The following is an 11010-nucleotide window of genomic DNA, read 5'->3' as shown; positions in this document are numbered from 1 at the left end:
GAGTGAAGAATGTTTATTCTAATTTCCCACTCTCGCAAAGCTTTCCATTCTGTGGAAGGGAATGGATGTCTTGGGATTTCTATGGTTTGGTTTCTTGTAAAGCCAATCTGATAAACAGCCTCCAGGATTGATCAGTTAATAAGAATTGATTCCTATGGCTATATTTTCACCCTATCCCATAGTCTGTCAGAAAGAGTTTGGCTGTTTCAGCTGGTGTGATAAACATATTTCCAGCAAGATATGGCAAGAATCCAGTGAAAGACGCCATTAAGAGAAAGACAAATGTAAAGTATCTCTGTCTTAACTTTTGTGATTCCTTGAGTTCAGATCAAAACAAAAGTATGAAAAATGTTATAGTAATGTCTTACCATGACATTACAATCTGGGTTAAGTCTTCAGATTGAAAAAAAAAGTCTTCTGTCAAGTTTCAGGCTACAAATATTTTAAAATTAATAGTATTCTGCAAGTGATCAGACATTCCTATCCCAGAGAGAAATAAATACAAAAAAGCCTGACCCTGGAAACCTGAACAGTGAAAGAGATAAGACATGGAATTTAAACCTTGCCTCCCCTGTCTTCTCACAGTCTATGGCTTTTCTGTAGAATTTTATTTTTAATGTTTCTTGGACTTCAATTACATATTAGTTCGTTTCTTTGTTTGTTTTTGCCAGGCTGATCACCTGAGAAGACTGCCAGTGCTGGGTCACCAAGTGGCACCATGGTCATGTTGCCTCCAGAAGACGGGTGGCCTGAGCCAGGCTGTGGCTCTAGACCAGGAGCTCCATGTTGACAGTGAGTTGCTTATACGGGAACAACAAGAGGACAGGGCTGACTATAGTCAGAAGAAAAGAAGGGGTGTGTAAGTTGGGGTAACTAAAACCTAGGACTAGACTAAGGAAAGGAAAGGGGCTTATTTATGACAGTATTCATTTTCCAGGACTTAATTTTATTATACAAGGGAAAGAAGAATTACTCTTCTCCTTAGCATGTTGGTGTTTAGCACACAGTAAAAAAAGGTTATATGAAAACAGGGCATTTATTTTGGGTGTCTAGGTGTTTCTCCATTTTTGTGACAAATCCAGTTTTGACTGATTCATGAAGGACTTAGACACAGCCTCCCACTCCTATACTCTGGGACATGTTCTAATATAGATTTTGACAGTAAACCAGCTCCTGTGATTTAACTTATTACAACCTTACCATGGTTTTCAGTTCCTTTCATATAATATAACAATGTATGTTAGGAAGTGATGAGTGAAGTGTGGTCTTGTTTTTATACTGAAGAGATTTTGCATTGCAATCCTGGGTCTTCTGTTTTAAATGGCAAAGAGAAAGCCATATCAACAGGAAGATAATATAAAATGCTATTTGTAAATATTAAATTTCAGGTTTATGAACTAGATAAAGCAACACAAAACAATCACACCCCCCCAGAAATCTCAATTCGTATATTACTACTGGGATCTGTTCAAGTTTTTGTTATGTAAACTACGTGATGGCCTTGCTTTCTGCTGGTGGGAAATTTTCTCAAGGAGAAATGTGTCTCTTGCTTCCTCTGGGAATGCTCAGTACTCTGGAGATGCTTCTTGTTTGACATTTAGTTTCTCAAGTGATTACTGGACCTTTGCTTAGTTGAGAGAAGTTATTTTGATTTCCCTGACTTCAAGTAGTACATGTAATTATGTAACTGTAAGGCTTTTTCCTTTATGCTTGAGTCTAAACTGGCTTGTAACAATGGACATACAGAGGTTTGTTCTCCCAGCATCTGTTTGAGCAAGACTGAGCTGAGCTGGGCTACTTTGGCTACATTTTTGGTGGTAGGAAGCATGATGAGCTCTGGAAATCTCAGTCCAGTATGGGGCCATTATCTGTCTCTGCTTTCATAGATTCTCCCACAGGGAATTTGGGGGCCAGATTCAACAAACTTGAGGGCAAACCAGGGCAGCATCTGTGGCATAAGAGGCCAGTGATGATTTGTGCCTGCTGTAACTACAGTGTACTTACTACATTGTTGAACCAGAAACAAACTCTGCTTTGTTTATAAAATGAAGACACGTATTTGTTCTATCTTCTGGAAATACAGCATAGTAACTGTGAATAAAAATTGAAAAATACATTGGAATTGCAACTGGAAAACCTGAAGTCCTCCACAGAAGACTATGTTGTGCCAGTTAGGAGTTAGGATTAGAAAGATTCAGATTACATTCAGATTATGTCAGAACTAATCATGAATTTTAGCTAACATGGACTGCTATTTCCTACCTGATACTGTTTTCTGATATGAGCTGCTTGCAGTCACAGCATTTGGAAGACACTTCGCAGACTCACAGAAAGGACAGGTCTAATAAATGCACATAGGTGATCCAAACAATGTACCTAAATTTATTTTCATTATACAGCTTTCACATCTGTCATTTCAAACAGCACCAGTCTACCCTGCAGTGTTTGGAGCTACACCTCTATCAAAAAGGAGACAATGCTTTCAAAACCAGTACTGAACCATGAGGTATAAAATACAGGAAGATAAATCTTGTTCGCTTACTTCATTACTGATGTATTTTTTTGAAGTATTAGTTGAGCTGTTGCTACATAATCTTCCTTTTCTTACCAGAAATCTATGAAACAAAATGCAGCCAGAACTTTACTGCTGTTTTCTTTTCCTGCAGAGGTTGCATTGAAATATCTAAACAAAGATGCTTGTGTTGGTATGTAAGTTTAGGGTTAAATAACTCCCTGGGGCTGGAAGGCACAGGCCCACTGCTTGGGAGGGGCTGTTTCAGGATTAGGAAAACTCCTTTATTATACATAGCTCTGGAGATCCTGCCACTTTTCATTTTGAGTGCTCTTTCCGCCTGCACTTTGGACTCTTAAGCATGTATTTAAGTGCAGAGGCTTCCTTGAGAACCCTTCTAATTTGGAGGAGACTTAAAGCAAGTCTATAGAGATTGCTGAACTGTTTGGGATTTCAGAGGTGCTCAGGTGTTTCTGTCTGTCTTATTGGTAACAGCATCCTCAGTGTTTTAATCATGTCCACATTTATCCATATTAACAGATGGCACTCTACTGTTCCCATTTTATTAAGTATCTATGTCTTATCATGTTCCACCCAGCACAGCAACTGGAATCTAGTACTTGCAGATCTCCCTTTCAGAAGTCTTTGATCTGAAATGAACCAAAATCACATTTAATAATGTAATAATTATAGTTGGAAAAGATCTTTAAGATCATCAAGTCCAACCATGCCCACTTCTAAACCATGTCCCTGAGCACCATATCTGGGTGGCTTTTAAATACACCCAAGGATGGTGATTCCACCACTTCACTAGGCAGCCTGTTCCAGTGTTTCATAACCCTTTCAATGTTGAAAGGGTTCTTTATAAAAAAAAACTTTATCAAAACTTTACCGTTTACTCTAACAAAAAGAATAGCACATTTAGTAAGAAATGTCTTTAAAACTGTGAACAGCTGAAATTCACTTCTGCTTTCCTTAAAAGCCAACTATCCCTTGACTTGTTCAGTGCATTCCCACATTAGTGTGTTCCCTGGAGGAGCTGTCTTCTCCTCCTGTGGCTGATAAGCTCCTTCAAGTCTGCTGCAGTCATTTGTTCTCCAGTATCCCTGGACTCCTTGCCCTGTCATTGCCTCTTTACAATACATGTATGCTGAAGGATGATTTTTCCTACCATTCTTGGGTTTTCTCTTTCTTTGATACAGCAGCCCTTCTTTGAGCTGATTCACCATGGCAGCCCAGCAGACACCATAGGAACCGTTGCAGCGTTCATTATCCACTATTTATTACCAAGAATCCCAGTCATTAATGCTCAGAGGGTGCAAGGAACTATTCCAGTTCAGTGTGTGCAAGGCCCTTACATGCAATAATCAATTGTTTAGCAAAATGCAAAGCAAAAGCTGTGGGAGTGAATCAGGGGTCTGGTTTGTCCTTCACAGTCCTTTGAACTGTGCTTCTGGCAGCTTCGAGCCAGCCTTCCCCAGGGGGACATTAGGCACATGTGATTTTGAGAGCAAGAAGATCCAGGGCTGATCCTCGCTGTTGCTGTGAAGTTCGCATGCAACCCAGCTGGAGCAAGTCCCTGCCTGATGTGAATGGGGAGGCACATAGCTGTGTGGTCACTACCAAAAGTGCATGTCCTGCATGGTATGTGCAGCTATCCATGGCTGTGAGCCATGAGTGGGTTCTGAGAGTAATCATTATCCTTTAAAAACTGATATCTCTGAATGAAACAAATTGGTAAGCCTGCCGTGTCTTTGTTAATAAATATTTCACCCCTTGAAAGGTACATTTGTACCCTCTTTTGTGTGGGTGCCATGATTGATGCTGTTGGGCAGATAGGTCCATATGGCAATTTTACTAATCTGAACTGCCACAGCCTCCTGATTATTTCATACACAAAATTACAATGGGCAAATTTTTCAAAGAGAGGCCTGAAATCTGTTTCTTCTAAAATGACTCCTCCTTTTTCTCAAAAAAGGTTCAGGAACAAAACATAAACTGGCTTTGCATGTGTATTTGCACACGCACACTTGTACATGGACACATTTTTCCATTACTGTTTATTTCCCCTGTGTCATATGCCAAATTACATTTCTGAAGTGCTCATATGAAAAGCTTGTAAATCCTTATGGGGGAAGAAAGGTAAGTTTCACTTTGTGACTCTCCTGCCCTGTTTTCTGTCCAGATGGCACACTGGCATGGACCAGCTTGCATTTGTAAGTCAAGTTGAAAACTTCAAAAAGGAAAGTGGTCATGTGAAGCTCTCTGAGACACTTGACAGAAATCTAAACCAACACATTGCAATGAGTTACAAGCAAAAATCAGTCTCAAAACCAGTGTTTCTCCTGTGACATCATGTCACATTAATCACTGCTAAGTTGCCCTAATAAGGATGAAAATTGCCCCTTCACAGCCTGTTCTCCCAAACAAAAAAATGCATCTTCTCCTGTGCTGGACCTTCCATAATTCCTGCGAAAACAGAGAGAGCTGGTACTTTTGCTCAAAGATCAGTGCTGTTAATTGAGGCCCTGGATGAGAGAGAAGTCCATCCAGTGCTGGTCTTTTCCTCTCTAAAGCATGTGAGGGGATCTCTGTGACATAAGGATTTTTGATATATATATAATTGTGTCTGTGTGGCCAGAGACCAAGTTTTAAGTGAAATCTATTGGTTGGAAAGCCTAAGTAACAATAACCTGGAGAATTCCTACCATCAAATCTGGCAGTGCAAACCCTTACCTCTTTATATAGAGTTACACCTGTTTATATAAATATAAACAAGCTTTTCTTGTTTGATAATGCACACAAGGAGAATTTAAGTTTAAGGAAATTATTGATGAATTAATAGTCCTGTGCTTGAAATGCAATAGGAAAGAATGTATGAATATACAGAGATGTATTATGTTGGAAAGACATAGTAAGTTATAACTAGTTGCTACCTGTGTGATTTGCGGTGAATAGCAAGCACTGTGCAAGGTGTGGCTACCTACTTAAGATGATCTTTCTATATTGTAGAAATCACTAGCAGATTCTCAGTGAATGAGTGTTCAGATGTTAGCATTTGTAATGAGAAAGATACGGCTGACTTAATCTACATGTTTCCCTGCTAAATTATTATGCTGTGTATGGTCTCACTTTAAACAACTCCATCAGTAAGGTTTGTGCCACCTCTGCTTTGAGGACTGTTCTACTTACCATTCAGTGCACGGTCAGGAAATCTTTATTTTAGTCATCTTAAATTCTCATTACTCTAATTTTGTGCACTTACTCTAGTAATTTATATGACTGTAGTATATTAGCCCTGGAACTTCTTCAACTTCCCCTGAAAACAAGGTACAGCATAGCCCTTTGTGTTTTACATGTAGGATTTTCCATTACTTATAAACATGAGCGGTTTTAAGCTGTTGTGATGAAATGTTTTAGGGGCTTGTGTATGATTTGGGTTGCAGTGTTTCCAAGTTTAATTAAACAAGGGTGAAACCATGGTTAAGACTGCAGCAAGGAAAAAAACAACCAGAAGATGGCCCATTTAGCCTGAAGCCTTCATTGACAGAAGGAGCACAAGTAAAGGTCCGGTGGCTCCACTGTTGGCAGCTGCTTTGTGGCCTTACGTAGTCACCTTACTGCTCCCGGTTTAATTCTGTGAATGTCTTTTGAGTGACACAGGTAGATTTTCTTTCTCAACCTGGCTTTCATAACTTAGACTGTGACTGAAAAAACTCAAGCATTGACTTGAAATCCTCTGGGAGTTAACCCAGGCCTACAGACAGCAAGGTTGTAGATATACAACATGCAGTTGGGTCAGTGCTACAACACTCGTGCTCCTAAGGGAAGGATGGTAACCTCTTCTTCCACATTATTGCTTTGACAGGGATTGTCTAGCCTAAATGATACTGGTGGAACTTTGATATTCAAGCCAAAAATAAGCCCAGTTTAAATATTGGACATAGCATTATGCTCTCAGTGATCAGACAGCTGTCCTTCAAAATGGAGCACAAGTTGAAGTGTAGTACTGAGCTGCACCTGTGTAATAAATGCAGTCATGTCCAGTTATATATTTCTTGTGGTCATTCCTCAAGACATACCACAATAAATTGAGTTGTAGAAGGCTTTTCTTTTTTAAATCTCTGAAAAAGGACACACTGAAAAACTTGGCCTTAGTCACACAGTTTACTACAAACATTCACAGAAACATGATGCTCTATCATAAGCAATATTGTTGTATTTGAGCAGTTGATAAAAACATAAACTTACTATTTGCTCATTGACTGTTACTTTTTATATTTAACCAGAATGTCTGAATTAAAATTTAAACAGATTATTGTCCCTGAAGGAGAAAATCTCATGACCAATAATGACATGCTTAATACCAATATAAACTAAAGGATACTTGTGTTTTTAAAATTAGGTTAAATTAAATATTTTGAGTAGTACATTCAGACTTGTATTCCATTTTTCATGTTGATGTATAGGCAGTACAAAGGAGCTGACTATAAGAAGAGCTTGAGTTCAGAAATCTTATAACTCTCTTAATTTAACGCAAAAGATTGAGAGAATATGGTGAGATATTGTATATGGAAAAAATAGCATGTCACAAACATTTTAATCTGATCAGCCAGGAATAGTATCTGTTTATAACACAATTTAGAAACATTGGCTAAGGCTGAGATAGAACATATTTTATTATTTAACATATTTTTGAAATGTTGTGAGACTCAAAGCTGACCACCCAAGGGGCTAACAATTACCACTTGCTTGTGTTCAAACTCAGTAGAGTTTAATTTACTGGGTGTTGCAACCCCTCAGTTTTGCTTTAAATCTTGGCCTTGACTGAATCTGAAAAGTGTGACAGTCAGCAGAAGCAACTCCTTTTTGACAGACCAACACGGATCACCCAGAATCAAAGACCTAACATGAAAAATAATATACTCTGAAGGATAAAGAGGGTAGTCCATTGAAGGATGCAATTAATTTTGGTGCCTGTTGTGGTTACAAAAATAACTCTTGAGGAGAGCAGTGATGCTCTCCCTTCCTTGGTGAGGAAAACACTGAGCCCCAAACCACAACAGCTCTTTGCAGTCACTCCAGTGCCATTCCTCAATTAAATGATCTTTGCAGTAGATCTCAGACCATAAAACCAAGAAATATAATTTCACATTGGCCCATACACGAGTTGACTTTCTCATCCTTGCTACTAAGCCAAAAGTTAACAACAAGAGGAAACAAAGTAAACTCCTTGTTGTGGTTTAACAGGTAAATACCACACAGTCGCTCACTCACTCTCTCCCTCCCCGGTGGGGTGGAGGGAGGAAAGAATTGAGAGACTAAAAGTGAAAGAACTTGTCTGGTTTAGATAAAGACTACTTAATAATTACAATAAACCAAATTGAAAAAATAACAATAATAATAACAAGAACAACAATAATAATAAAAATAAATAATTTTAATAAGAATAGGAACAATTGTAATAAAACAACCAAAGATATACTGAGGTCACCAACAGTTGCTGTCTGTGCACCAATGAAAATGCGACAAGGGAGGGACAAGCCTCAGGAACTGAATAAGCTAGATGAGACAGCTGCCATCTGAAGAAGAAGGAAGACAGAAATTGTTCCTTGCAAACTCCTCAATTTATAGTGGGTATGACGTTTATATGATAGAATATATTCAATTGGTCAGCTTGGATCACACCTGGGTCACCTGTCCTGGGTCATCTGTTCCAGAAAATCACAGACTTTCATTTCCACCCCCCCACTCTCTTGTGCAGAGAAGGGGAAAATAAAAAAAAAATAAAAAATAAATCAAAAGAAACTATGAACACAGGTTCAGGCAAAGACTGAAAAATAAGACTATGAGTTAATGTGAACATCATTTCCAAGACCCAAAATATCATGCACTATCAATATGCCTCTTAGCATAAAGCCAAAACAAAAGTCTCACCAGCTACTATAAGGAATATAAATCTATTTATAATACCAACTTGGTTTCACTAAATTGAACACTGCAATTCTCTCAGAAATGCAGTTCTACTGTACTGAAAATGGAATTCTACAATTCAAACCCAGCAAAACCAGGACACTCCTGCCATGATTAAATACCTTAATTTTTACTAATTATCCCCAGGAACTTTTGTCAGTACTGTCTGAAGGATCCATAATTAAAACTGAAATGCCTTTGTCAAAATAAATCAACAATTTGGGGATGTCTAACCCTGGTTTTCTTCCCCCCCCCCCGGTTTTTTTGTTCCCTCAGTAGGAGTTTAATTATTTTTAAAAGGGCATTAAACCTTTTTAAAGGTGAAGAGAGAATCCATCGCTTTTTTTTTGCCTCTTTGATTTTTTAATAACCTAAATGTTAAAATTATTCATATCAGTAACTAAAGTATAGATAATGTTTTCCTTGAATGCATGAGTTTTGTCTTTCCTACACTGTAGGATGTCATGATGGTTCCAGCATATTCTGTTCACTGTTAACTGATAACTCACCAGTGGTCTGAATACTTAAGAGTATTTTTAAATACTTCTTTTAATCCAGGCCTCTTGGTGATGTATCCTGACTGTCAGTGTCTCAGTCTCTCAGTGGCTGTTTCTCTTGGACAGCATTGATCTTGTCTCTGCAGGCTAAATCTCTCTACACTGTCCAATAAGGGAATGTGGGAACATATTTTATCTTTACCGTCTGGTTATCACATGAGAAATCTTTCTTTTTAAAGGTCAAAGAATTCTTAAGGGGAAGTAGGAAACATAATTCAGAGAGATAGGGCTGAGAAACATTATTAATATGCTAGAGGTATTAGAAATTCTTGCCTATCAGCTTAGATTAGTCTGGATGTAATGTAAACACACATATATGAAAATATATTTTAACATAAGCATTTGCAGGAGAAAAAGTTAACTCTCACCTGGCTATGCAAGCAACCCAGACCAGGAAATCAGGTTTAGAGAAGTGGGAATTTACTGCGTCATTTTGTATTTCACTGTCATCCGTCACACACAGCAAGTGTCCCCCAGTCAGCTTGACACGAAGAATGATACCTTCCCATGAAGAACATTGTCCAAAGCACCTGGAAAGCCACATCACTTCTCAGTCTGCTCCTGGGGACAACTCACCACCCCAGGGCACTGACACCAGGGCCCTTGCTGCCTCCAGCCCCAACCTTGCATCCACAAGACTCAGCATCACCCTCCATAGAGACTGGTGACCACAGGTTCTGGAGTCAGCCACCACCCAGCTCACCGTGAATTTCCAGTATCATGTTTGATACAAGCATCAGGAGACCAGACTGGCATACACTTGCAGGATACCATGCTGGGGCTATGAAACTCTGTTTTAGTGGTAGCAATGAAACTCTGTTTTAGTGGTAGCACAGCACAAAATCAGAGTTTAGCAGGACATTATTTACTGCTTGATGGTGCCTTCCAAACTCCCACCAGTGTTTTGAAAATATCAGACTCCACAGACAATATAATTTGTCAAAAATAATGAAAGCTTTGTTCCTTGCATCATACAATATCTATTTTTTTTCCTCCAAAGTTCCTTTGTGGGCTTGCACTACCTACTTTTTCACTCACAGAAATGAGCTAATAGTAATCACTGGAAAACTTGGAAACTGGTCTTACAAAATGTTCTCAATCTTAGTTTGTGAAGGAAGAAAAGATACACAAAATTAGCCATGTTTTTTTCAATCAGCAAGAACGGGGTGTGCATACTGCTTTCAAGATGGAAAAGCAAAACATAGTTCCTTGCCTGAACTTTATGCAATATAGATAAAGGTGTGAGTTTTTGTGAAACACATGCAAGATTGCTGAGAGGCAAGTTGAGTTGTGTGCCTCTGAAATGATCTGATGGACTTCAGTAAAACATGGCATTAGGACAAAGGCATATTACATACATGAGGTCTTGCCTAAATCTGAATATACTTCTTGCTCTCTTGGTGTACGATGTCTTGAGTATCCCAGAAAGCTTGGGATAACCCTTCTGTGGATGTAGCCAAGCCGTTGCATTCACAAGGGCAAACTGCTGTGGTGCAACATGTGCCCACAAAACAATACTCAAGAAGGGGATCATTTTACAGGGCCACAGTTGTGCCAAGTGTTATGGAGAGGTTCAAAGCATGAGTGGCAGCAGGCTTTAGGGGGGTTTGGTACACAGAGAAGGATGCAGTTGAGTGCACTGGAGTGTGCCCAAGAGAGGTGCTTTGAGTGGGCAGGAGTGTCGTGCCCCTGACAGGAGATCAATGGCCATCTAAACAGCTTTGAGAACCAGACAAGGTGCCTTGTAGCACCCAAAATACACCCAGCTATTGCTCATTGAGTCACAATCCAATTTTTGTCAGTTTTGAAGGCTTAGGTGCCTTATCCCGCTTGTATCTTCAGTAGCCCATGTCCAGCCTAGGCTAGAAGGGTAACCATGTTGCCTTGCCTGTGACACAGACCCCTTGGCAGTCCTGCTCAGCCAGGTTACCCCTCCAGCGGGCAGCCTGAAACCCCACATTGAGCCCT

This window comes from Mesitornis unicolor, unplaced genomic scaffold (assembly GCF_000695765.1).
Source record: "Mesitornis unicolor isolate BGI_N332 unplaced genomic scaffold, ASM69576v1 scaffold14540, whole genome shotgun sequence".
Classification (NCBI taxonomy): Eukaryota; Metazoa; Chordata; class Aves; order Mesitornithiformes; family Mesitornithidae; genus Mesitornis; species Mesitornis unicolor.
This window is presented reverse-complemented; position numbering follows the sequence as displayed.